Below are 26995 nucleotides of genomic sequence, written 5' to 3' on the forward strand. Positions count from 1 at the left end.
CCATACAATATATTGAATTATTTTCTGTCTTCTCTCCATATATAAAATAAGTCTCCACATGGCCTAAATTCAAGCAATGTCTCATTTCCATGTTATATTTGGAAAGCATAAAAGAAGCAAGTAATTACGACCTCCCTAGGTATAGTATTGATTGTAATACAAAATCAAGAATAGTAGGATTCTGAACAGAAAATGACAGTTTCTTTTGACAGTTAAAAGGCTTTTGCTTTTCAAAAAGACTGATTGACTCTCAGGTCAAAAGCTACTTTCTTCAAAGATAAACTGTTTATTTGTGTTTCTTTCCTCTGAATTTAGGTAAATTAATAGGAAAGGGTAAAAATAGGCTTTCTTTCTATGGAATTTAGCCTTGTTAAACTTTATTTTCATTAAAAACTCTAAACACTGATTATTCCATATCACACCTTCTACACGTGCGCATGTATACACAGACACACACACAGCCTCATTCTGCATTTTTTTTTTAAGCACAAATTATCTTGGAGACTTACTTGATTGACTTAGGTGTGAAATAATTTTCTTGTCCAAATCAGGGACAGATATGTCAAATCTTCTCAGATTCTCTTAGCAGCAGGCTTTCATTTGCTGGCTTGTGTAGAGCCTTTTAAAGTTTTCTTTGTGGAGGAAATACCATATTTGAAAATGTACCAGCATTTTCATATTACTATTTTATTACTAGAAGCAATTTATGTGATTTTAGAATTAGGAGGTTCCTTAGAGATAATCTAGTCCAGTAATGTCATTTCTTAGTTATTTTTTTTTATGGTAACAAAATTAACTTGTATTTACATAATGCTTTTTTGAAATGTATTTGAAATAAAAGATCGTAAGTAAGAACCTTTAAATAAAGAATAATTTTTAAGTTTCTTTCCTCACAAAAAAGAGAGGGGGAATTTAGTCCCCTGAACGTTCTAGCAACTTTTTGATTCTAAGACCTTATTTTTATCCCCTTTTGGATGTTTCTTATCATAATTTATAGATCTTGGCTAGAGTATTTTTGTTTCATCTTGTTTCAGTTTATAAGGACTTTTAAATAAATTATCCTATGTGCTATTAGATAATTTGTGTGTTTAGGGAACAAGGTATCTTTAAGCTTCTTTTGAGGTTTAGGATGTTGATAATAATAATAGTAGTGGTAGTTATAAATGGTATATTGATTTTGGGACCAAAGCTTGCTCATTTTTAAAATTACACCCAAGGACCCTCTTTTACCTCAAAATTTCAGATTGATTAATCTCCCTCTGAAGTAGCACTACTCTTTTTCTCAGGCTGTCTGGCCAATGCAGTTTTGCCTCTGTCCTGAGGTGGCAAGCCATTCATCTCATCCTTCCTTTTCCTTCTTCTAACTGTTTATATTAAAGGCTTTTCTAATTTATTTTTATGCCCAGCAAATAGTAGATACTCAGTAAATATTTGTTGACTATGAATAAAAATATAATTTATTATATTTACACCATATGTTATTTATTCAGTTTTCAAATTTAGCTGGTAAATTTAACACATTCATGTGACAATATTATTTCATAATATATTATATCATTTATTCTATAAATGGATTTTCCTGAAAATCTGATCAATTAATATAGGAAGAAAAGAATATATATCTCAGGGAAAAATTGAAATTTATCTTTACTCTTTAAAACAAAAGATTTTATGATTCTGAGGGGCAGAGACTATGCCATGTGTTTGTTTTATGGTTTTCCATGTCCAACAAGTTAAAGAGTAGATTGCTACTAAACTCTTAGAGTTTTTGTTTTGTTTTGCCATACACGGGCCTCTCACTGTTGTGGCCTCTCCCGTTGCGGAGCACGGGCTCCGGACGCGCAGGCTCAGGGGCCATGGCTCACGGGCCCAGCCACTCGGCAGCATGTGGGATCTTCCCGGACAGGGGCACAAAGCCGCGTCCCCTGCATCGACAGGCAGACTCTCAACCACTGCACCACCAGGGAAGCCCATTCTTAGAGTTTTTAAAAAAGGGTTTGTATTAGACTTAAACTTTTGATGTTTTAGGACTAGGAGGAATTTTAGAGATGGTCCAATCTAATCTTTTCATTTTTCAGACAAGGAAATGGAAATACGAGAGATTGTTGCCATTAACATAGTATATGTACATATATAGGGACCAATAATAATAGCCAACATGTATTCAGCGGTTGGGCTACTGGGTGTGATTCTAAACGCTTTTCATGTATTACCTTGTTAATCCTGATATCTCCCTTCTGAGCTATGTATTAATTTTATCCCCATTTTGTCCATGAGAAAAAGAAGGCCAGACAGGTTAAAATAACTCCTCATCCTCACAAAGCTAGTAGGTGGTAAAGTTGGGATTTGGATCCACATATTTAACCTCTCTAAGCTCTCACTCTTAATTCATAAGCTATATTGCCTGTCTGATTAGAGCCAAGATGTTCTGAGCCCTGATTCTTAATCTTCTGTTTCCATATGGCTACTCTGAAAAGCTTAAGAGATGGCTGAGTGTTCTAAGTGAGAAATAGATATTAGGGTGGCAGTGAGATAGTAATGAAGTGAAGCTGGTGAGATGAGAATAGGATTCAGGAGATATCTTAGAAGAAGAAATGGTGTTGTGGAACTCTGGATGGACAAGTAATCCTAAAATATTATTGGAAGAAAATAGATCTTTCTGAGTAGCCCATGAAATGATATTTGTTCAGAGGAGTTTAAACTAATCAGGGGTGGTCCTTCCCAAAGGAGTAGCAAAGCAAGAGGTAATTTCAGAGCTCATCTACAGAAATCTCTATTAGACCTTCCTCTTTGTGGCTTTCCCTCTTCTGAAATAAGTTTGCTATTGTGATTGTTATTTGTCTTTTGAAAGGATCCCTCAAATGACACTGGAAGGACACCTAGACAGAGGACATAAAATCCACTTTCTTCTTTTGGCTTCTTGCTGAGGTGTGAATCTTTATGAGGCGTAAAATCCTCATTATTGATGTTATTTTGCCTTATGAGGACTTCTTTCATAAATGACACAGAGGGCAAGTAGGAAAGGACACAGAACTCAGTCTCCTTATTTAGTTTCCTGCTGATGTGTGAATAATTCAGGGATGCACAGCGTTTTTATTTTATGCCATTTGGCATTTCATACAGGCAGTTGAATTGCTAGACATCTCTTACCAGAAGTCTTAGTAGGACCATCTTAGCAGAGTGGCACTTTGGAAGAATTCAGAATTATCTGAAAATTCCAGTTACTAAGGGGTGTTTTACAAGCCAAGGAGCAGGTATATTGTTTACCACAAGGTTAATGCAAAGCAGAAGTTTCTGAACTTTTTTTGAAAAGGAAGCCCAGAAAGATCATGGATTAAGTGTATTTAAATAAGAGAAATGCAGGGTATAACATTCTACTGATTACGGCTCTCTCGTATTGACATTTTGAAAATGTCCTTGAGCCACATAATCCTAGGTCCCAGGAAGCAAACTTACATGAACTTGGCCTACCAAATGGCAATAACAAAATAAAACATTCTAGTCGAATGTTGTACATAAATGTCTTACTATCAAGATTAGCCAATGGCCTATATCTTAATTTTATGAATAGCAGTAACTCCAGTTTGCTAATTATCAATCCAGGAATTGTTAAGACTGTTAGTATTTAGGCATCTATTTACAAAGATTAGAATTATAAGATTGAAAATAATGTGTTCTTATAAGTGAATGTAAATATACATAAAGATAATTATCCTGGGGCATGTTTAATTTAGCAGTGTTAAATGAATTATATAACAATAAAGCACAAAATGAATCTAGTAGGCTTAGGTTGGACAAATTTACTATCGACAATAAGTGCCTAGGAAATGGTGGAAAATGGAGAATATATGATAATGAAATTTAAAAAATGTTGTTAGTGGCTTTGCCTTTTCTAGTCATCAGATTGTTGCCATTTTCCTCCCTCTGGATTTTAGAATAAAATCTGCTATTGACAGTGAACTGATTTAATGAAGGAGTGTTAAATATTCAGTGAAGCAGCAAATCTGTTCATGTTTTTATTAGCATATAGTTTTGAAGAAACAAAGCAAGTCCAAGGAAAGACTTAGAGTCTAAGATACAGGCGTTAAAACAAAGTCATGTCTATATGTCATGTATATACTGAATCAGGATGAAAATATTTGGCCTCTCTGATTTTCTGTGACAGAACCACATTGCAGAGCCATAGAGCTTGTATTTAAAAGACTGGTTACATTACTTAGTACAAAATATTCTGCTGACAGCTGGGCTAGACATATTACCATTGGACAAAGTCTAAAAAGCCTACTGCCTTCCAGAGGAAAAGATCTGCTTATTAAAAAGGAAGGTAATTTATAAAACTATGGGAAGCACATAAGAAAAAAATAAGGCTAGGACCAAGAGAAAGAGCTTATAAAATAAGATGTTGATTATGTGCTAGAATCAGAGAAGCCGAATACAATGGCGAAAGTCATCTGTAAAATTATTGTCTTTTGAAAGTAAACATAGAGATGTTTCTAAACCAAGGCAGAGAGGATAATGAAACATCTCTGAGTGAATGGATTCTAATTGAGGCATATAGGTAAGTCTTTTTAGCAAAGAACAGCACAAAACAAGCCCTCCCCACTCAAAAAATAAGCAAAACCCCATCTTCCTTTCTACCTTACCCAAAACTGTCTGACACAGTCTAAATCCATGTCATCCATTTAGGAATTTTGCTTTGGAAGTCAGCCAGTGAAACTGAATTGTATCTTTAGATATTATCTTTTCCTCTTTGGAAAACTACCAATACATTTTTATTTTATGAGCTGTTTGTTTTGTTTTCTGAATTCTTTTTTTAAAAATTTAATTTAATTTTTTATTGAAGTACAGTTGATTTACAAGGTTGTGTTAAATTCTGTACAGTAAAGTGATTTAGTTATAGATATATGTATACGTATGTGTGTGTATGTATATATATATATATATATATATATATATATACACAAACATTCTTTTTTAAAATATTCTTTTCCATTGTGGTTTATCACAAGATATTGAATATGGTTCCCTATGCTATACAGAAGGACCTTGTCTATTAATTTTAAACCAGCATTAAACAGTTTTATCTACTTCATGGCTTTTGAACGTCCCTGAAGAAGTTTTTGAAGGATTATGCAAAGTGTTGCTCCCCTTTAGAACTTCCCTGTAGGCCCTAGAGATGTTGGGAAATGCTTGTGAGTAATTTTCATGCAGAAAAAAGGACACCCAGCAGAATTCACTAGACTGTAATTCAGTCGGGAAGATCTGGTGGCATTCTAAAACTGGAAGGTACAGTTTGAATGCTTTATGAATAATACCACATTGCCAACATTGAATTACAGCTAGTATTTTTACTCGAGGACTAGGAATACTAGGAACATAAAACAATTTTATAGCCAGTTACCTTTGAGGTTGAGGGAGAGGACAATTCATCACACCAGAGGTCTTTAGTGCATGCCACAAAGAAAGATGATAAAGCTTGCCACTTGTTAGTCTATGAGGAGAAAGATTTGAATATAGAGGACACAGTGGTCTGTGAAGCATTACAGGACTTGTGATATGAGGACAGGATTGCAATGCTTTTGAGGACACCCAGGTTGCCAGGGACACAAAACCTAGTCCTCATACATACCACATTTATACTTTAATGGGAGAAATTCTATTGAGACTAACCTTTCAGCAAGGGAATATTATCTAAACGGAACACAGTCCTTTCGACAGATGAAAAACTTACACTTCATGAGCCTAGAAAGAAGTGAGTTGAATGTTATCATAAGATAACACATGGTCTGGGGGCACCCTGGGGTGCTGATATCTCTCATCCCAGCACAGGCTCAAAAACCCTTAGCCTGCTTGATAATTGTCAGAGATAATTTAATTTGAGCCATGACCAATTATTTATGTAAAAATATACTGTAAAGATGGTAGCTGGAGAGCAAGAACACGAAAATGTGTATTTTTTTCAGACTTGTGGAGATTAATGAACCCTCAAAAATGTTATTAACTCTGCAGAGTGAGTGCCAAGTCTAAACAACTCTGTGTTTAAAAATGCCTTGGCTTTCTTCTCAGAAGAATGAATGAAGTTGATACACATGACTGGGTCAGAAATGTGCTACAGACAGGTGCTCTGCACGCTTGTCCCTGCATGGTTCACCCTACAGATACCTTAATTTTGCCATGAAGACTTTTTATTCTAGTTCTGCTCCTTTGTCTTGTTTGAGAGCTCTGTTCCCAGAGGCATAGGGAGCAGGAAGAAGAAATGACCAGTGAGACTCATTATTCAGTTCCCTTTGGCATCATGTTGTTTCACTATTTTTTTAAACTCAGGGATAGTTGTTCTGCCCATTATCCCAAAGAGCCAGAGCCCTACTAGAGTATGGTGTCTAATCCTTCCCAATCCTGCCTTCTGGGTATGTGAAGAACCTGAGTGGACTTTCCAGGACACGCCACAAAAGAGATTCAGGGCTGGAAACTAAGAATGATTAGGAAATGGCATTATAAATACAGAACAGGGAGGAAAAGGCTTAGTGACTCCTTGGCTATGGTTCTTAGGACTGTGCAGAATTTATGGACAGAGGGTGTTAACTAGCTTTTTGGGATCTTTCCTGAGGATATAATAAGAGTAAATGGACTTAAGCAACGACTCGAAGGGTTTAGAAGCTGAGCTGAGCAGAAGCTGCCAGTCTAAGACAGTAAGCAGAAGAAAATTAGTAAGTCATAGAGGGTACTGGAACAAATTAGAAAAGAAATCAAACCAAACCAACCGAACAAACAATAGAAGACCAGTATCTGAAAGAGAGGCATTAGCTATGTCTGCAGCCTCTCAAGAGAATGACTGAGGGATTATGCTCTCCTGGCCCTCAGTGGGAGACAAAGGATTTGGAGAGAATGATTCTGAGACCTGCCTATGCCATTCCTCCAGCTCTTCCTTTTGCCCTTTATTCATGTGTGTGTATGTGTGCATGTAGTAGCTGGAGAGAGTGGTTTGAAACAACATTCGCTGGTTGAAAGGGAGGCCTCTCAAATAGAACAACATTCCATATCTCAGAAAGATTTCTATCCTGGGAATCCCCTTTAAGGCAGGGATTCAAGCAATGATGAGAAAGGTGCCCTAGACTTGCCCTGTAATGAGATGTTACAAGCCATTAATTTTATGAAACTCCAAAGAAACCCCAGCCAGGCCATAAAAAAAGGAAGAAAATAGATCTAGGAATCACTGAGAAAATACTAGCTTTCCAGGTTCAGGGAATGAATTTGAGCCTTTTTTTGTTCCCTTTTTCCATTGTATTTGAAGCTATGGTGCTTAATTAGTTGTTGGTGCTTTTCCCCTGAAGCCCTTGTAGAATGCTTTAGTTCTAGGGTTTTCAAGGAATTAGAGAGCTAGAAAGCCCCGAAAGGTAGGAGGTCAAAGCAAAAACAGTCACTCAGAAGCTCTCCGTCTCTGTGAAGATCAAGTTCACACTCCTTAGTTTACAAGAGGCCGCAGGATTACATCCCTTACTCACCCTCCAACCTCATGTCTCCACCTGGCTTCCTTATTTCTTTCACTTTTTTTTTTTTTAACATCTTTATTGGACTATAATTGCTTTACAATGGTTAGATTCTGCTTTATAACAAACTGAGTCAGTTACACATATACATATGTCCCCATACCTCTTCCCTCTTGCATCTCCCTCCCTCCCACACTCCCTATCCCACCAATCTAGGTGGTCACAAAGCACCAAGCTGATCTCCCTGTGCTATGCAGCTGCTTCCCACTAGCTATTTTACGTTTTATAGTGTATATATGTCCATGCCACTCTCTCACTTTGTCCCAGCTTACCCTTCTTCCTCCCCATGTCCTCAAGTCCATTTTCCAGTAGGTCTGTGTCTTTATTGCAGTCTTACCCCTAGGTTCTTCATGACCTTTTTTTTTTTTTTTTTTTTTTTAAATTCCAGATACATGTGTTAGCATACGGTATTTGTTTTTCTCTTTCTGACTTACTTCACTCTGTATGACAGTCTCTAGATCCATCCACCTCACTACAAATAACTCAGTTTCGTTCCGTTTTATGGGTGAGTAATATTCCATTGTATATATGTGCCACATCTTCTTTATCCAGTCATCTGTTGATGGACACTTAGGTTGCTTCCATGTCCTGGCTACTGTAAAGAGAGCTGCAATGAACATTTTGGTACGTGACTCTTTTTGAATTATGGTTTTCTCAGGGTATATGCTGAGTAGTGGGATTACTGCATCGTATGGTAGTTCTATTTTTAGTTTTTTAAGGAATATCCATACTGTTCTCCATAGTGGCTGTATCATTTTACATTCCCACCAACAGTGCAAGAGGGTTCCATTTTCTCCACACCCTCTCCAGCATTTACTGTTTGTAGATTTTTTGATGATGGCCATTCTGACCAGTGTGAGATGATATCTCATTGTAGTTTTGATTTATATTTCTCTAATGATTAATGATATTGAGCATTCTTTCATGTGTCTGTTGGCAGTCTGTATATCTTCTTTGGAGAAATGTCTATTTAGGTCTTCTGCCCATTTTTGGATTGGGTTTTTGCTTTTTTAATATTAAGCTGCATGGAAAACTAATACGCGGCTAGGGTTCAAATAGTCTACATTTTATTTTTTAATAAGGCTTCATCCAGTTTTCACTTACTGAAGTCTTACAGAAGATGTTCTGTGTTACTTGAGTTTAAACGCACCACAGAGTGTGTTTACCTTTTTCTTTTGGAAAAGTATTCCGGAAACGAAACCCTGACTAATAGGAAGTGATTATTTGTGAACCAGAAGCTTGATGTCACCAAGGCCTGGGCGGATTGGCTTCAGGATGCAAGAGTAGTGTGTGGAGAAGTGAGCCCAGTGAGATCTAGACGAAGAACCTGTAAAGTGAGGCCCCCTGCAATAGGAAGAGTAAGAGTCTGAGAGGTTTTTTAGTAGAAGTCTTGGGGAGCATTTTTATTGGTGAAAAAAATGACTACTCTTGAAAGTTTAGAAACCAAAGTCATCCTTACTTCATCCCCAATTCGAGGAGCGGGAGATAGAATGGAAACTGAGGAGCCACCTAAATCTATTGAAGTTACTCCTGGAATCCTACCTATAAAGCATCACATCCTTCCAAGTCCACGAAAGAAAGCAGTTCCATCAGAGAGCCCAGGCGTTCTTCAGCTAGGGAAGATTCTCGCTGAAAAAGCAGTGGAAGTCGAAGCTGTAAGAATATTAGTTCCCAAAGCCGCTATAACCCATGATATACCCAACAAAAATGCAAAGGTTAAGTCTCTGGGACATCATAAAAGAGAATTCCTTGGCCAGCCAGAGGGAGTTGAAGAACCCAGAAAGGAACTATCTGAGGTAAAGAATATATTGGAAAAGCTCAAGAACTCTGAAAGGAGGTTACTACAGGACAAAGAAGGTCTTTCAAACCAGCTCAGAGTACAGTCAGAGGTCAATCGTGAGTTGAAAAAGCTGCTGGTGGCTTCTGTTGGGGATGATCTTCAATATCACTTTGAACGTCTAGCCCGTGAGAAAAATCAGCTTATTTTAGAAAAGGAAGCCCTAGGTCGAAACATAGCTCAGCTTTCCGAACAGTTAGAACGGATGTCGATACAGTGTGATGTGTGGCGAAGTAAATTCCTTGCAAGCAGGGTTATGGCAGATGAGTTAACCAACTCCAGAGCAGTTTTACAGCGTCAAAACCGTGATGCACAGAGTGCTATACAAGATCTCCTGAGTGAACGGGAACAGTTTCGTCAGGATATGATAGCTACGCAGAAGTTGTTGGAGGAGCTCTTGGTCTCCTTGCAGTGGGGAAGAGAGCAAACTTACTACCCTAACGCGCAACCTCACAGCACAGCAGAACTAGCATTAACAAATCACAAGTTGGCAAAAGCAGTAAATTCTCATCTTCTGGGAAATGTTGGCACTAATGGTCAAAAAAAGTTTCCATCAACAGTTGAATTCTGCAGCACCCCAGCAGAAAAAATGGCTGAAACGGTTCTACGCATTTTGGATCCAGTAACTTGTACAGAGAGCTCACCTGATAATCCATTTTCTGAGTCTTCACCAACCACCTTACTTGCTACAAAGAAAAATATTGGACGATTTCATCCCTATACAAGATATGAAAATATAACTTTCAATTGCTGCAATCACTGCCAGGGAGAACTTATTGCCCTTTAACAGTCAGTATGTTGGAGGCACACTATAGAGTCATTATTATTTGGCAGCTGGGGTTCTTTTAATCCTAGAAGTATTATCACTTTCTATTTAAATAATATATATCACCAAAGATGTTTCATGTACTGGACTCCGGATTACCCTTTCTTAATAAATATCTCAGGGTAAGAAAAAAATGAAACTGTGTAGATATATTTAAAATAGACAATACAGGCATTATAGGATGGTTTTTCTAAAGGACTAAAAGAAAAAGATTCTGTACCTTTCTTTTAGGCTCTAATTTATTAATCTTGCTATATATTTTACATAAGCAAATTAATTTCTGTACTCTAAAGCAAGGATTGGCAGGCTATAGCCTTGGGTCATATACAGCCATACCCATTCATTTACTGTTGTCTGTGGTTGGTTTCATGTGCTACAACAGCAGAATTGAGTAGCTACAACAGGGTTTGTATGACTAGCAAAGCCTAAAATATTTACTGTCTGGTCCTTTACAGAAAAGGTTTTCTGACCCCCACTCTAAAGTAAAAGTAGCTGGCAGGGGTCGGGGAGGGAGTGGGATAGGAGTCCTTTCCCTTTTTGGTGATTTTTAGGGGCTATAGAAGAGTCTTATGGAAATACTGTGGGTGAAGGGACTACTTTAAAAATAAATGCTATATGTTAGGAAACTTTTAAATATTTTACAGCCACATTAACAAATGCTTGAGCAAAACATGTTCTCATTTTGGTTTTGTGCAGGGGATTCCATATTTTGAATGGATGCAACTTGATATATAGAAGAAACATTCTAACTATTGAGCTCATTTTGGCAATTGCAGCACAACAGGAGTATCCAATTTGATACTTATGAAATATGGCAGAAAAAGTAGGATCTTTCTAGAACATTGTTCAAACTCAAAAATGCAATTGATCAATTAATTTTTATGTCATATATATTATTATTTACTTATGACTGGCTATCATCAAACATCCTTTTATATACCTTTAAAAATGTCCACAAAATGTTTATACCAAATCACCCTAACTGGTTGCAGAAGTGCCTATCAGTAAAGAAATCCTCAAAAGACAAATCTGATCAAATAAGAATATGTTTTAATGTCAACTTAATGGTTTTGTTTTGTTTTGTTTTGGTCTGTTTCATCTGAGTTATAGTTTCAAGTGGCAATAAATTTCTCTACCTTCAAAAAAAAAAATATTAAGCTGCATGAGCTGCTTGTAAATTTTGGAGATGAGTCCTTTGTCAGTTGCTTCATTTGCAAATATTTTCTCCCATTCTGAGGGTTATCTTTTCGTCTTGTTTATGATTTCCTTTGCTGTGCAAAAGCTTTAAGTTTCATTAGGTCCCAATTGTTTATTTTTATTTTTATTTCCCTTTCTCTAGGAGGGGGTCAAAAAGGATCTTGCTGTGATTTATGTCATAGTGTGTTCTGCCTATGTTTTCCCCTAAGAGTTTGATAGTGTCTGGCCTTACATTTAGGTCTTTAGTCAATTTTGAGTTTATTTTTGTGTATGGTATTAGGGAGTGTTCTAATTTCATTCTTTTACATGTAGCTGTGCAGTTTTCCCGGCATCACTTATTGAAGAGGCTGTCTTTTCTCCACTGTATATTCTTGCCTCCTTTATCAAAGATAAGTTGACCATATGTGTGTGGGTTTATATCTGGGCTTTCTATGCTGTTCCATTGATCTGTATTTCTGTTTTTGTGCCAGTACCATACTGTCTTGATTACTATAGCTTTGTAGTATTGTCTGAAGTCAGGGAGCCTGCTTCCTCCAGCCCTGTTTTTCTTTCTCAAAATTGCTTTAGCTATTTGGTGTCTTTTGTGTTTCCATATAAATTGTGAAATTTTTTGTTATAGTTCTGTGAAAAATGCCAGTGGTAGTTTGATAGGGATTGCATTGAATCTGTAGATTGCTTTGGGTAGTGGAGTCATTTACACATTGTTGATTCTTCCAATCCAAGAACATGGTATAGTCTCCATCTATTTGTATCATCTTTAATTTCTTTCATCAGTGTCTTATAATTTTCTGCATACAGGTCTTTTGTCTCCTTAGGTAGGTTTATTCCTAGGTATTTTATTCTTTTTGTTGCACTGGTAAATGGGAGTGTTTCCTTAATTTCACTTTCATATTTTTCATCATTAGTGTATAGGAATGCAAGAGATTTCTGTGCATTAATTATGTGTCCTGCTACTTTACCAAATTCATTGATTAGCTCTAGTAGTTTTCTGGTAGCATCTTTAGGATTCTCTATGTATAGTATCACGTCATCTGCAAACAGTGACAGCTTTACTTCTTCTTTTCCAATTTGGATTCATTTTGTTTCTTTTTCTTCTCTGATTCTTATGGCTAAAACTTCTAAAACTATGTTGAATAAAAGTGGTGAGAGTGGGCAACCTTGTCTTGTTCCTGATCTTAGTGGAAATGGTTTCAGTTTTTCACCATTGAGGACGATGTTGGCTGTGGGTTTGTCATACATGGCCTTTATTATGTTGAGGAAACTTCCCTCTATGGCTACTTTCTGGAGGGTGTTTATCATAAATGGGTGTTGAATTTTGTCAAAAGCTTTTCTGCATCTATTGAGATGATTACATGGTTTTTCTCCTTCAGTGTGTTGATATGGTGTATCACATTGATTGATTTGATTATATGGATGAATTCTTGCATTCTTTGGATAAATCCCACTTGATCATAGTGTATGATCCTTTTAATGTGCTGTTGGATTCTGTTTTGTAGTATTTTTTGAGGATTTTTGCATCTATGTTCATCAGTGATATTGGCCTGTAGTTTTCTTTGTGACATCTTTGTCTGGTTTTGGTATCAGAGTGATAGTGGCCTTGTACTATGAGTTTGGGAGTGTTCCTCCCTCTGCTATCTTTTGGAAGAGTTTGAGAAGGATAGGTGTTAGCTCTTCTCTAAATATTTGATAGAATTCACCTGTGAAGCCATCTGGTCCTGGGCTTTTGTTTGCTGGAAGATTTTTAATCACAGTTTCAATTTCAGTGCTTGTGATTGGTCTGTTCATATTTTCTATTTCTTCCTGGTTCAGTCTCGGAAGGTTGTGCATTTCTAAGAACTTGTCCATTTCTTCCAGGTTGTCCATCTTATTGGCATATAGTTGCATGTAGTAATCTCTCATGATCCTTTGTATTTCTGCAGTGTCAGTTGTTATCTGTCCTTTTTCATTTCTAATTCTGTTGATTTGAGCCTTCTCCCTTTTTTGCTTGATGAGTCTGGCTAACGGTCTATCAATTTTGTTTATCTTCTCAAAGAAACAGCTTTTAGTATTATTGATCTTTGCTATCGTTTCCTTCATTTCTTTTTAATTTATTTCTGTTGTGATCTTTATGATTTCTTTCCTTCTGCTAACATTGGGGTTTTCTTGTTCTTCTTTCTCTTATTGCTTTACGTGTAAGGGTAGGTTGTTTATTTGAGATGTTTGTTGTTTCTTAAGGTAGGATTGTATTGCTGTAAACTTCCCTCTTAGAATTGCTTTTGCTGCATCCCATAGGTTTTGGGTCGTTGTGTTTTCATTGTCATTTTTTTCTAGGTATTTTTTTGATTTCCTCTTTGATTTCTTCAGTGAGTTCTTGGTTATTAAGTAGTTTGTTGTTTAGCCTCCATTTTTTTGTATTTCTTACATATTTTTTGCTTTAATTGATATCTAGTCTCATAGTGCTGTGGTCGGAAAAGATACTTGATACAATTTCAGTTTTCTTAAATTTACCAAGGCTTGATTTGTGACCCATGATATGATCTATCCTGGAGAATGTTCCATGAGCACTTGAGAAGAATGTGTATTCTGTTGTTTTGGATGGAATGTCCTATAAATATCAGTTAAGTCCATCTTGTTTATCTTTTAAAGCTTGTGTTTCCAGGGCTTCCCTGGTGGTGCAGTGGTTAGGAGTCTGCCTGCCGATGCAGGGGACACAGGTTCATGCCCCGGTCCTGGAAGATACATGTGCTGCAGAGCGCTGGGCCCATAAGCCGCGGCCGCTGGGCCTGCGCGTCCGGAGCCTGTGCTCTGCAACAGGAGAGGCCACAGCAGTGAGAGGCCCGCGTACTGCAAAAAAAAAAAAAAAAAAGCTTGTGTTTCCTTATTTATTTTCATTTTGGATGATCTGTCCATTGGTGAAAGTGGGGTGTTAAAGTCACCTACTATTGTTGGGTTACTGTCGATTTCCCTTTTTATGGCTGTTAGTATTTGCCTTATGTGTTGAGGTACTCCTATGTTGGGTGCATAAATATTTACAATTGTTATGTCTTCTTCTTGGATTGATCCCTTGATCATTATGTAGTGTCCTTCTTTGTCTCTTGTAATAGTCTCTGTTTTAAAGTGTATTTTGTCTGATATGAGAATTGCTACTCCAGCTTTCTTTTGATTTCCATTTGCATGGAATATCTTTTTCCATTCCCTCACTTTAAGTTGGTATGTGTCCCTAGATCTGAAGTGGGTCTCTTGTAGACAGCATATATAAGGGTCTTGTTTTTTGTATCCATTCAGCCAGTCTGTATCTTTTGGTTGGAGCATTTAATCCATTTACATTTAAGGGAATTATCGATATGTATGTTCCTATTACCATTTTCTTAATTGTTTTGGGTTTATTATTGTAGGTCTTTTCCTTCTCTTGTGTTTTCTGCCTAGAGAAGTTCCTTTAGCATTTGTTGTAAAGCTGGTTTGGTGGTGCTGAATTCTCTTAGCTTTTGCTTGTCTGTAAAGGTCTTAATTTCTCCATGAAATCTGAATGAGATCCTTTCTGGGTAGAGTAATCTTGGTTGTATGATTTTCTCCTTCATCACTTTAAATATGTCCTGCCACTCCCTTCTGGCTTGCAGAGTTTCTGCTGAATGATCAACTGTTAACCTTATGGGGATTCCATTATGTGTTATTTGTTGTTTTTCCCTTGCGGCTTTTAATATTTGTTGTTTGTCTTTAAATTTTGGTAGTTTGTTTAATATGTGTCTTGGCGTGTTTCTCCTTGGATTTATTCTGTATGGGACTCTGTGCTTCCTGGACTTAACTATTTTCCTTCCCATATTAGGGAAGTATTCAACTATAATCTCTTCAGATATTTTCTCAATCCCTTTCTTTTTCTCTTCTTCTTCTTGGATCCCTATAATTTGAATGTTGGTGCATTTAATGTTGTCCCAGAGGTCTCTGAGACTGTCCTCAATTCTTTTCATTCTTTTTTCTTTATTCTGCTCTGCAGTAGTTGTTTCCACTATTTTATCTTCCAGATCACTTATCTGTTCTTCTGCCTCAGTTATTCTGCTATTGATCTCTTCTAGAGAATTAATTTCATTTATTGTGTTGTTCATCACTGTGTGTTTGCTCTTTAGTTCTTCTAGGTCCTTGTTAAACGTTTCTTGTATCTTCTCCATTCTATTTCCTAGATTTTGCATCATCTTTACTATCATTATTCTGAATTCTTTTTCAGGTAGACTGCCTAGTTCCTCTTCATTTGTTAGGTCTGGTGGGTTTTTGCCTTGCTCCTTCATCTGCTGTGTGTTCCTCTGTCTTCTCATTTTGCTTAACTTACTGTGTTTGGTGTCTCCTTTTTGCAGGCTGCACGTTCGTAATTCCCGTTGTTTTTGCTGTCTGTCCCAGTTGGTAAGGTTGGTTCATTGGGTTGTGTAGGCTTCCTGGTGGAGGGGACTAGTGCCTGTGTTCTGGTGGATGAGGCTGGATCTTGTCTTTCTGGTGGGCAGGTCCACATCTGGTGGTGTGTTTTGGGGTGTCTGTGGCCTTATTATGATTTTAGGCAGCCTCTCTGCTAATGGGTGGGGTTGTGTTCCCATCTTGCTAGTTGTTTGGCATAGGGTGCCCATCACTGTGGCTTGCTGCTCGTTGAGTGGAGCTGTGTCTTGGCGTTGAGATGGAGATCTCTGGGAGATTTTTGCCATTTGATATTACAAGGAGCTGGGAGGTCTCTTGTTAACCAGTATCCTCAACTTGACTCTCCTACCTTAGTGGCACAGCCCTGATGCCTGACTGGAGCACCAGGAGCCTGTCCTCCACATGGCTCAGAATAAAAGGGAGGAAAAAACAAAAGAAACAAAGAAGAAAAGAAAATAAAATAAAGTAAAATAAAATTATTAAAATAGAAAGTAAGCTTTAAGAAAAAAAAAATTTTAAGTAATGAAAAAGAAAACAAAACAAAAAAATGGACAGGCAGAACCCTAGGAGAAATGGTAAAAGCAAAGCTATACAGACAAAATCACACACAGAAGCATACACATACACACTCACAAAAAGAGAAAAAGGGGAAAAATGTATATCGTTGCTCCCAAAGTCCACCTCCTCAATTTGGGATGAATCGTTGTCTATTCAGATATTCCACAGATGCAGGGTACATCAAGTTGATTGTGGAGATTTAATCCACTGCTCCTCAGGCTGCTGGGAGAAATTTCCCTTTCTCTTCTTTGTTCGCACAGCTCCCGGGGTTCAGCTTTGGACTTGGTCCCACCTCTGCGTATAAGTCGCCGGAGGGCGTCTGTTCTTCACTCAGACAGGACGGGGTTAAAGGAGCTGCTGATTCGGGGGCTCTGGCTCACTCAGGCCGGGAGGAGGGAGGGGTTCGGATGCGGGGCGAGCCTGCGGCAGCAGAGGCTGGCGTGACGTTGCACCAGCCTGAGGCGCACCGTGCGTTCTCCCGGGGAAGTTGTCCCTGGATCATGGGACCCTGGCAGTGGCGGGCTGCACAGGCTCCTGGGAGGGAAGGTGTGGATAGTGACCTGTGCTCGCACACAGGCTTCTTGGTGGCGGCAGCAGCAGCCTTAGCGTCTCATACCTGTCTCTGTGGTCCGTGCTCCTAGCCGAGGCTCGCACCTGTGTCTGGAGCTCCTTTAAGCAGTGCTCTTAATCCCATCTCCTTGCGCACCAGGAAACAAAGAGGGAAGAAAAAGTCTCTTGCCTCTTCGGCAGCTCCAGACTTTTTCTAGGACTCCCTCCCGGCTAGCCGTGGCGCAATAGCCCCCTTCAGGCTGTTTTCACTCTGCCAACTCCAGTGCTCTCCCTGGGATCCGACCTCTGAAGCCCGAGCCTCAGCTCCCAGCCACCGCCCATCACGGCGGGTGAGCAGACAAGCCTCTCGGGCTGGTGAGTGCTGGTCGGCATCAATCGTCTGTGCGGGAATCTCTCCACTTTGTCCTCCGTGCCCCTGTTTCTGCACTCTCCTCTGTGGCTCCGAAGCTTCCCCCCTCTTCCACCCGCAGTCTCCGCCTGCGCAGGGTCTTCCTAGTGTGTGGGAACCTCTCCTGCTTCACGGCTCCCTCCCACTGGTCCCGGTCCCATCCGTATTCTTTTTTGTCTGTTTTTTCTTTTTTCTTTTGCCCTACCCAGGTACGTGGGGGAGTTTCTTGCCTTTTGGGAGGTCTGAGGTCTTCTGCCAGCGTTCAGTAGGTGTTCTGGAGGAGCTGTTCCACATGTAGATGTATTTCTGATGTATTTGTGGGGAGGAGGGTGATCTTTGCGTCTTACTTCTCCGCTGTCTTGAAGCTTCTCTCTTCTCTCGGTCCTTTGACATGCCATGTTTCTCCCACCCCTGGCCTTGGAACATTCTGTTTCCTCTGCTTCAAACTCCTTTCACCAGGCTAATACCTACCCATGGAATAGGTTTAGTTTGGGCTTTACTTTTTCCAGGAAGCTGTTCCGAATCACACACCCTCCCCAACATGTCTGGGTGACGGCTCCACCTATGTGTTTCCACCACACCTCCCCTATTTTGGCAGTCATCACACTATATAATAATTTAGATGCTGACTTACTTGGCCGTAGTTGTTCGCAGTAGGCTATAAATTCTATTTCATGTTCCAGAAGAGTTCTTAAACAACATGAACTAGCTTTTGCAGAAGGATTACCTCAAATTTGGAGGCCTAATTTTAGCTGTGGTAGTGGGTGAGGAACATTTATAAGGGGACAAAACTCTACAACATTTGCTTTCTCTTGTGTGCCTATTCTCTTCTATTTTTGGTATTAAAAAAAAATGTTGTTGTAAAGTATAGCCCTGGGATTTTTGGAAAGCAAAGATTTTGTTTCACCCATGGACCTCATTCAGTTTTCTTTAGAAGTCTTGTCCTGAGGATTGATTTGTAAGCTTGGTTATTATCAAAAGCCTTTATCTTTCCAGGGTCATTCCTTAGTTGCTCTTGCAGAAACACCTAAACTGTGGGAACCCCTTTAACGTGATGTGAAATGATGTGGTGGTGATAAATACCTGCCTCTAAAGAACGTTTTTGGTGCTTAGGAAATATGCAAGTCATCCTTGAAGGCCCCCTCTCTTTGAACTGTGATGTTTCATTGTGATAGGCCGGATACACTGACTACTTTTTATTTGTCTTATAACAAGGACATGTTACCCCAATGGCATAACATTTTTATTCTATTATAGTCCATAACATTTGTTAGTTTTTTCACTAAGTTACACACATCTTGGTTTCAGAATAATATCACAAAAAGAAAATGGAAAAATATCATTATGCTTTCAGTTGGGAATGGTAATAAAATCTACTTTTGAATTACATAAATGGTATTATTGTCTTAAATGGCACACTGTGTTACAGAATAATGCTTATTATGTTGCAATATACCTTACACAAGTATTTTCAACATTCTGTCATCAATCACTCAGTCTTCAGCTGTGCTGTCCAAGACGGAAGCTCCTAGCCATGTGTGGCTACTGAGCACCGCAAATGTGGTGAATCTGAATTGAGATGAGCTATAAATGTAAAACATAGGGTAGACTTCAAAGACTTAGTAAAAAAAAGACTTAAAAATATTTCATTAGTAATTTTAATATTGATTACAACTTGAAATTGATGATATTTGGGACATACCAGGTTAAAGATATTAAAATCAACTTCATTTATTTCTTTTTACTTTTTTAATGCAGTTACTAGAAAACTTAAAATTACATACATGGCTTACATGCGTGCCTTGCATTATATTTCAATTGGACAGTGCTGATCTAGAGTTTCCTTTTGCTAGAAAAGGAAGTATTTAGTCAGTGTAGCAAGTAATACTTGGTGACTGGTTGACTTGTAGGAGTGGGATCCTTAAAAGGCAATTAAGTATACCTAATGTCTTGGGGTAAACCACTCATAATAATATTAATAATAATAACTACTCTAGTGAGCTAATATCATTTACCTTTTTGGATTTCTAAAGGATTCAGTAAAATAATATGTGTGAAGGAGCTTACCTAAATAGTATTGTTTCATGGATACAAGGGTGCAGGTGCAAACTGTCAGAGATGAAAATTATCAGGGAACAATTTAAAAACTGTTTTCAAACATGGTACGTAGTAGTGAGGTACTCTACTCTCTTTGGATTCAATTAAAGCATCAGAGAATGGACTTGTTTTGGTTTATGTGAAGACTTGTTATACCAGCAGCATTTTTTTTTTTTTTTTTTTTTTTGCGGTACGTGGGCCTCTCACTGTTGTGACCTCTCCCGTTGCGGAGCACAGGCTCCGGACGCGCAGGCTCAGTGGCCATGGCTCACGGGCCCAGCCGCTCCGCGGCATGTGGGATCTTCCCGGACCGGGGCACGAACCCGTGTCCCCTGCATCGGCAGGCGGACTCTCAACCACTGCGCCACCAGGGAAGCCCACCAGCAGCATTTTTAATGTAGCTATATAATCTGTGTAACTATGTTTCTAAATGGTGCGTGATATTGTATTTAATCAATATATCAGCCTTTATGTAATCATTCCCTTATTCTTGGACATTGGGCTGCTTCTAGTTTTTTTCTCTATTATTGATGTTGTGATGATAAATATCTGTAAACCTTTTCCCATATTTTACATAATTTTCCAAGGATGTCAGACTGATTTTAAAGGAGACAATGAGGTATGTAGGGATGGAAAAACCGTTCAAATTCCTGGCTGATACTGAACGAGTTATCCAACTAGGAGAGAGTTGAATACAAGCTGTTTTTTCACCTGTCTTACATTTCTAGGGTAGGAAAGTGAAATGGGTTAAAGATTTACTAAATGTTGACATGAGGTTGCTCCTATTGTGAGAACATTGGCAATAAAAGAAAAAAGTAATAAAACTAATAGATTTTGGATATTCAGTATCTAGACCTTATTATAACTAAAATCTTGAATGCAGAGTTTTAGCCCCATTGAAAAATTTTGTCTAAAGCAGTCCAAAGGACTCTGAGTGCCCTGCCACTGTATAAAGACTCAGATAATTGACTGATATTACATGTGAACGTTGTGTTTGGGAAGAGACCACTATTTGTATTTCAGACCTTTCAGTTCCATAAAAGAAAGTCTTGGAAGAAAGGTTTCATTTTACCCACGACTGTGTGTTTGTAAAAGTTTTATTTTCAGAGCAGATGTTTAAAGCCCCAAAAGCTGCGTTTACATTTTGTGAATATATTTATTGTCTTAATCACATAGAGCTTCTGTTACTGGTCGTAGGTTAGAAATTGCAACTCATTCCAAATAAAGTTGGGCGGAAATAGGAAGGCAACTCCAAATTAAGGCAGAGCACTTTAATAATGATCTCTTTTAAAATAAGGCTTCTCATTATCATAACGTTACAAACCCTGTTTGTAGCTACCATTCCAGAATTTAAGAGCAAATGTTCAGAGCTGCTGCTGCTGCAGTGCTCATTGAAATGGAGAGAAGAGCTCAGAGAATTTATATTTGGTGAGACCGATTTGTATAGTTTATGTTCTGTGCATATAGAGCTGTTAATTTTAATACAGCTGCCCTTACTCTCAAGAACACCTGCTACCTGAACAATCCAGTTATAAAATCAACTCTCCCAAGAATTATTTCGTACTTACATGGCTTGGGTTTAAGAGCAATGCTTGAGCACTACTTGTGTATAAGAAGAATGTTTTAAGATTACAATTACTGTGATATTGGTTGAACATTTAAAAGGGTCTAGACACCTTAAAGACCATGACTATTGCCCCTGCATTGTGCATTGAAAGTTCTAATGATGGTGTGGTGATATTCTGGGATAACAATAACAGCAACAGTAATAATAGTAATGGAAAGGTATTCCATTTATAATCAAAGCACCTGGGCTATTTTACTTAGGTGCTGGCTGCTGTGTCACTTGGGCAAGTCACATAACTTCTGAAAACTGCTGAATTTCCTGGTTGAGAAAGTGAGTGCAGAGTGGATGGCCCTTACATTTCTTGGATCTTGATTTGCATGATTTGTTCACCTTTCTTGGGTCAAATAAAATGAAGCTTTTATTTAAGTGAAACCCCCAGGGGACTGTCCTTTGCCAATATCTCCTCTCACATTGTAAGCTCATCCATTCCTACAGCTTCACCTATTCACAGATGGCATCTAATTTTTTTTTTTTTTTTTTTTTTTTTTTGCGGTACACGGGCCTCTCACTGTTGTGGCCTCTCCCGTTGCGGAGCACAGGCTCCGGACACGCAAGCTCAGCGGCCATGGCTCACGGGCCCAGCCGCTCCACGGCACGTGGGATCTTCCCAGACCGGGGCATGAACCCGTGTCCCCTGCATCGGCAGGCGGACTCTCAACCACTGCGCCACCAGGGAAGCCCTGGCATCTAATTTTCTGTCTTTCTCTTGGACCTCTTTCCTGAGCTCTAAAACCTACATTATTTTCAACTGGAAATTTCTACTTGGAAATTTCACAGATATCTTCAAGCTCATTATGTTCAATACCAAACTCATCATTTCCGCCAGCCCTTTGCTTTTTCTCATTAATTCCACATATATTTTTTGAGTGCATACTTTATGAAGGCATTGGCCTAGGCACTGGAAATGCAATGGTAAATAACATAGTCCCTTGCTTCAGTATGATTACAGACTAATATAAGTAAATATAATTTAAACAAGTTCAACATGTAATAGGCATTTCCTTCCTTAATTTTTAGAAAACTAGTTGTCATCCTTGATTTCTTTTCCCTCATATCTGCATATATCTAATCAGTAAACTCTTCTTATTTCACCTCCCCATCTGTTAAGTTTATTTCCATCTCTCTACCCATCTATAATGTAACTACCTTAGTTCAAGCCCTCAGAACCTCTTTATTGGACTACTGCGATAGCTTTCTTATTGTTCTCCAAGCCTCTGGACTCCCTTAAATCCATTATCAATGCTATTATCAGAGTGATCAGCCTATAATTGTATGTTTCTCCCAGATCAAAACTCTTCAGTAGTTCTGTGTCACCTATAGCATAAAGCTTAAGGTTCTTAGTAGGGCATTAATTCCTCTTTCTTTTCCCTCCAGTCTCAAGGCTAAATGTTTGTTTCATGGATTGTACCCCAGAAATACTGAACTACTTATGTTTGCTTGGCATCCTACACAACATGACATCTATCACGCCAAGCCTGCACTTATTTTTTCTTCTGCCAGAAATACTTTTTCTAACTCCTATGGCACCATCCTTTAGTTATCTCATTCCCATTTTTTAAGACTTGGCTAAGGTGAGTATTTTCTTAACTCTCCTAGTGTGAGTTAAGTGCCCTTTATGATTTCACTTATCACATAATGTTGAAATTCCCTGTTTATGTGTTGGGTTTCATTCACCAGATTAGAAACTTATTGAGAGTAGGGACTGTATCTTAGTCTTTGTATTCTCAGTGCTTAGTGCATGGTAGGTGCTCAATAAATGTTTGTTGAATTGAATCAAAGGATATGGTCCCTGATTCTTCTCCAACTTAATTTCGTGCCGTTTTCTTCCCACTCTTGTTCCATCTCACTGAACTTAGAGTTCTTTGAATATTCCGTGGTCTAGTCTCTAGGCTGTTTATAGGAATGTTGCTGTTCCATTCCTGGGAATACCTTTCCTCCTGCTTCTCTGCGTGGTTTGTAACTATTTGTTCTGTAAGTCTGACAGTATGACTTGGGCATCTCCTGCTCTAGGAAGCCCCCATTCCTCCTTCTTGACCTTCCTATTTTATGACAGATTAGAAGGTCTACTTTTGTTTTCTTAAAGCATCCTCTGTTATCACAGTACTGTTTGTACTGATTGTCCTTTTGGGTTTACTTGTCTTTCTTTCCCACTAGACTGGGACCTCTGGTATCTCTCACCATGCCTAGCATTTGGTAGGTACTTAATAAAGCTTTCTTTACAAACATTTTTTTTCCTTCTTGCATGAAAAGGAAAAGAGAGAATTAACATTTTGAGAACCTAATATGTGCCTGTCACGATGCCAGGTGTTTATACAGTTTTTGGAGAAAAGCAATTGGAGGCAAGAGCCTTGGTAAACAGACAGCATTCGCAGTTCCATAATCTTAGACCTGTGCTTATTCATAGGCTTGAGGATCTATGTTGTTTCCCCCATGTGTGCTCTAAAAGGTGGTTTCTCTCATTAGAAAATGTGTGGGCCTATTGGTGAAGCCACAGATAATTAGTTTATTTTGTGATATTCTCTGCTTTGTTGGGGAGAAAGTCTTTTTTAATAGCCTGTAAGGTGCATCTTAAACTAGGACAAGCATTCTCCTGGGGTATGAAGCCACAGAACAAACAGACACATCTTCCACATGTTAACATTTACTCATAGCTACAGACACTTCTACTTAAAGATGGTGGAGTAAAGCCATTTGAATGCTACTTTCCTCCATGAAACTCATAAAAACAATAAAACAAACTAACCCTCCCCTAAATCCCCAAAGAATAAAAATCAGGGAAGAAAATACTATGTTCAAGTGAAAATAAGAAAGATAAACAATTATGAAGAATATCAGCCAAATATAGTGAAATTTATATCAAATATGAGGAAAAATAGGGTCAAATATGTGGGACTTCAGAGTTCTTGTTAATGATTCCTAAGAGCAATGGGGAGCAATTGAAAGATTTTAATCATAGTTAGGACATGATTAAATTTGCATTTTAAAATGATCCCTTGGACTGTAATGAAGAAAATTGATTTGGGAGCAAAGGCTAGTGTGAATGCAGGGAGACCAGTTAAGAGGCTATTGCAGTAAAACCAGAGAGATGTGATGATATCTCAGACAAGGGCTGTGGCAGTAAAGATGGAGATAAATGGGCAAATGGGTGTTTTTGTGAAATATATAGGAGGAAAACAGACTTAATTTGGTGATAGATTGCATTTTGGGGCGTGCAAGGCAGAAACCACTCATTGTTCCCTGTATCCATTTTCCCTTCATTCCTTCTAGAGATGGTACCATGTATCCCACCCTGAGTTTGAGCCATACACATGACAACCCAGCTAGAGTCTTTGTCAGGCTCTCTTTCAGTTACATGTGACCATGGACTAAATTTGGGCCAACAACCAAGTCCCTTCCTAAAAGTCAAGGCTGCTTGCCCTGGACTCTAAGCCTTGTTCATGGGCTGGAACATGGATGTGATGCTGATGATCCAGTTTCCATCCATGGAGACTTGAGCATCAAGTTAAGGTCTGGCAGAAGAAACCTAGGTTCTTGAACGGCCTTGAGGAGCAGAGCCTCCCCACTGGCTTTATTCTACTCACTTTTGCATTTTTATGCATTATGAAGATCATTTCCTGTCTTCGTTGAGCCACTGTGTTTTTGGATGGATTTGTTTCAGCAATTTAGCTTAATTATTCTAGGTGATGAGAGGGGACTGAATTGGATGAATGGTGATGTCGTTCACTGAGATGAGAAACATTTATTATCTCTTTCAGCTTTGAATCATTTACATATTTGATTAAATATTATTGTTATATCTTAACTTGAATAATTGATAAAAATGTTTCAAAACTATTTACCTCTCCCTGAGTTATCACAGATTTATTCTTTTTATGAGATTAACTTTGCCAGTTATAATTTTATCTAATTGTGCTATCACCAGCTCATATTTCTGAAACTATTAAGGTATAATGAAAAGCAAAACTGACTTGCTGAACCCTAGGTATATTTATTTCCATAGCCTTGAGCTGACTTATCCATCTGCTTAGACAACAAAGAACTAACAGATAAAGAGGAGGAGAGAAAAGAAAGAAAATGAGGTTAACTTAGAATGAATTTAGGGACTTCCCTGGTGGTTCAGTGGATAAGACTCCAAGCTCCCAATGCAGGGGGCCTGGGTTCAATCCCTGGTCAGGGAAATAGATCCCATGTGCATGCTGCAACCAAGAGTTCATATGCCACAGCTAAGGAGCCCGCCTGCCGTAACTGAGACCTGGAGAAACCAAATAAATAAATATTTTTTTAAAAGATATCTTTAAAAAAACACAAAAGAATGAGTTTATTTTTTAATTTACCTATGAGGGTCTCTAGAAATCATCACTTTCATTTTTAAGAAGGGTTTATATGCTCTGCACTTAATAATCTACTTAATAATTTTGTTTGGAATATAAACTATACTCAATATTCAGAAACCATCCTCTTTCCTTTTAAAAATCAGGGCAGCCACCCACATGCAGATTTTAGCATCTCTTATTTTCTATGATGCCTCAAAGATAACTAAAAAATATTTCTGTCAATACACTTCCTATATTATTTATACAGAGACATAATTATTTTCAAAGTTGTAGAAGCTAAAACTAGGTAAAAAATGGTTTATTGCTATGAGAATTATTCCTGCCTTACAAAATCTATATTAAACTCACTTGGAATTTTATGAACTTTTCTTATAAACTCAAAAAGATAGAAATCAGTGAAAGATCTCAATAATTTCTGTAATAATCTTGATAAAAACAATATTTTACAGCTCCTATTTCAACAATTCTACTCCTTCATGCTTATCCACAGAGAATTCTTTGGAAGTATATTAGGGCTTATCTGTTCCTACTTAACAGATGAGGCAATGGAATTAAGCAACATAAGCTTTTCTAGGTTTATATACTAAGCAGGGACTAAATAAGCTGTCTACTCTGAATGTTTTAATTTGTAGACCAGGGTACCTTTCACAGAACTACGCTTTCTTATTGTAAATGGAAGTTCATTATCAAATAAGGTAGTACTATAATCTATTTGAAATGATGGCAATGAATGAGCTAATTGCATCTAAATGGTGATTTCTATAGGTACTTTACTTCCAAATCTTTCAGTGAGTGTGATTTTACACATTGGAAAGTCAATTTAAGAAATGATTATTCTTCTACTAGGAAGCAAGCTGACCTTAGAGTGTGCAACAATCCATAAATCCATAAACTTGATGCAAACAAAATTACTTAAAAGATAGATTTACCAATTAGAAAGAATTTAATTGTGATTTCCAAAGCTATTTGAAATGAGCTTGAACTTATTCAACCAACAAAAATTTTTTGCTGGCCACTATTCACAGTTAACAATGGCGAACAAGGCAGTCTCTGCCTTCATAGAACTTTAGTTCTAGTGGGAGAGACACACAAAAAGTATATAAAACAGAATGTCATTCATGCAATCAAGAAAAAATAAAGGAGATTAAAGAGATGAAGAGGGTAGGGCTCTTTTGGCTAAAAATACCAGCTTCAAGAGGTGATATTTAACTGGGACTCTAATGAAAAGAATGAATAACCTAAAAATTTCTGAGGCACCACTGAAAGTCGATGCAAAGACCCTGAAGTAGAGATGAGCTTGACACCTGCTAGAAATGCTAAGAGTTCTGATGTGGCTGAAGCAAAGTTAGAAGTGGTGGGAGTGATGGAGAGATGTAGTTAAGCTAGCCAAGGCCAGATCATGTAGGGCCAGATAAACAGAGTGAGGACTCTGGATTTTGTATGGAATGCAATAGATAACATGGGAAGATTTAAGCATGAGGGTATGTGATCTGATTTATGATTTTTCTATTTTTTAAAAAAATTTTTACTGGAGTATAGGTGATTTACAATTTGTTAGTTTCTGCTGTACAGCAAAGTGAATCAGTTATACATATACATATATCCACTCTTTTTTAGATTCTTTTCCCATGTAGGTC

At 38.1% G+C, this 26995-nt stretch overlaps 1 protein-coding gene and 1 pseudogene across 5 annotated transcripts in view; both read left to right on the forward strand.

Annotated features, from left to right (window-relative positions):
• Nucleotides 1-26995, forward strand: part of SLC44A5 (solute carrier family 44 member 5) — a 384424-nt gene that overhangs the window by 110169 nt on the left and 247260 nt on the right. The window lies entirely within an intron of this gene.
• Nucleotides 8669-11355, forward strand: LOC131750208 (golgin-45 pseudogene; annotated as a pseudogene).

This window comes from Kogia breviceps, chromosome 1 (genome assembly GCF_026419965.1).
Source record: "Kogia breviceps isolate mKogBre1 chromosome 1, mKogBre1 haplotype 1, whole genome shotgun sequence".
Lineage (NCBI taxonomy): Eukaryota > Metazoa > Chordata > Mammalia > Artiodactyla > Physeteridae > Kogia > Kogia breviceps.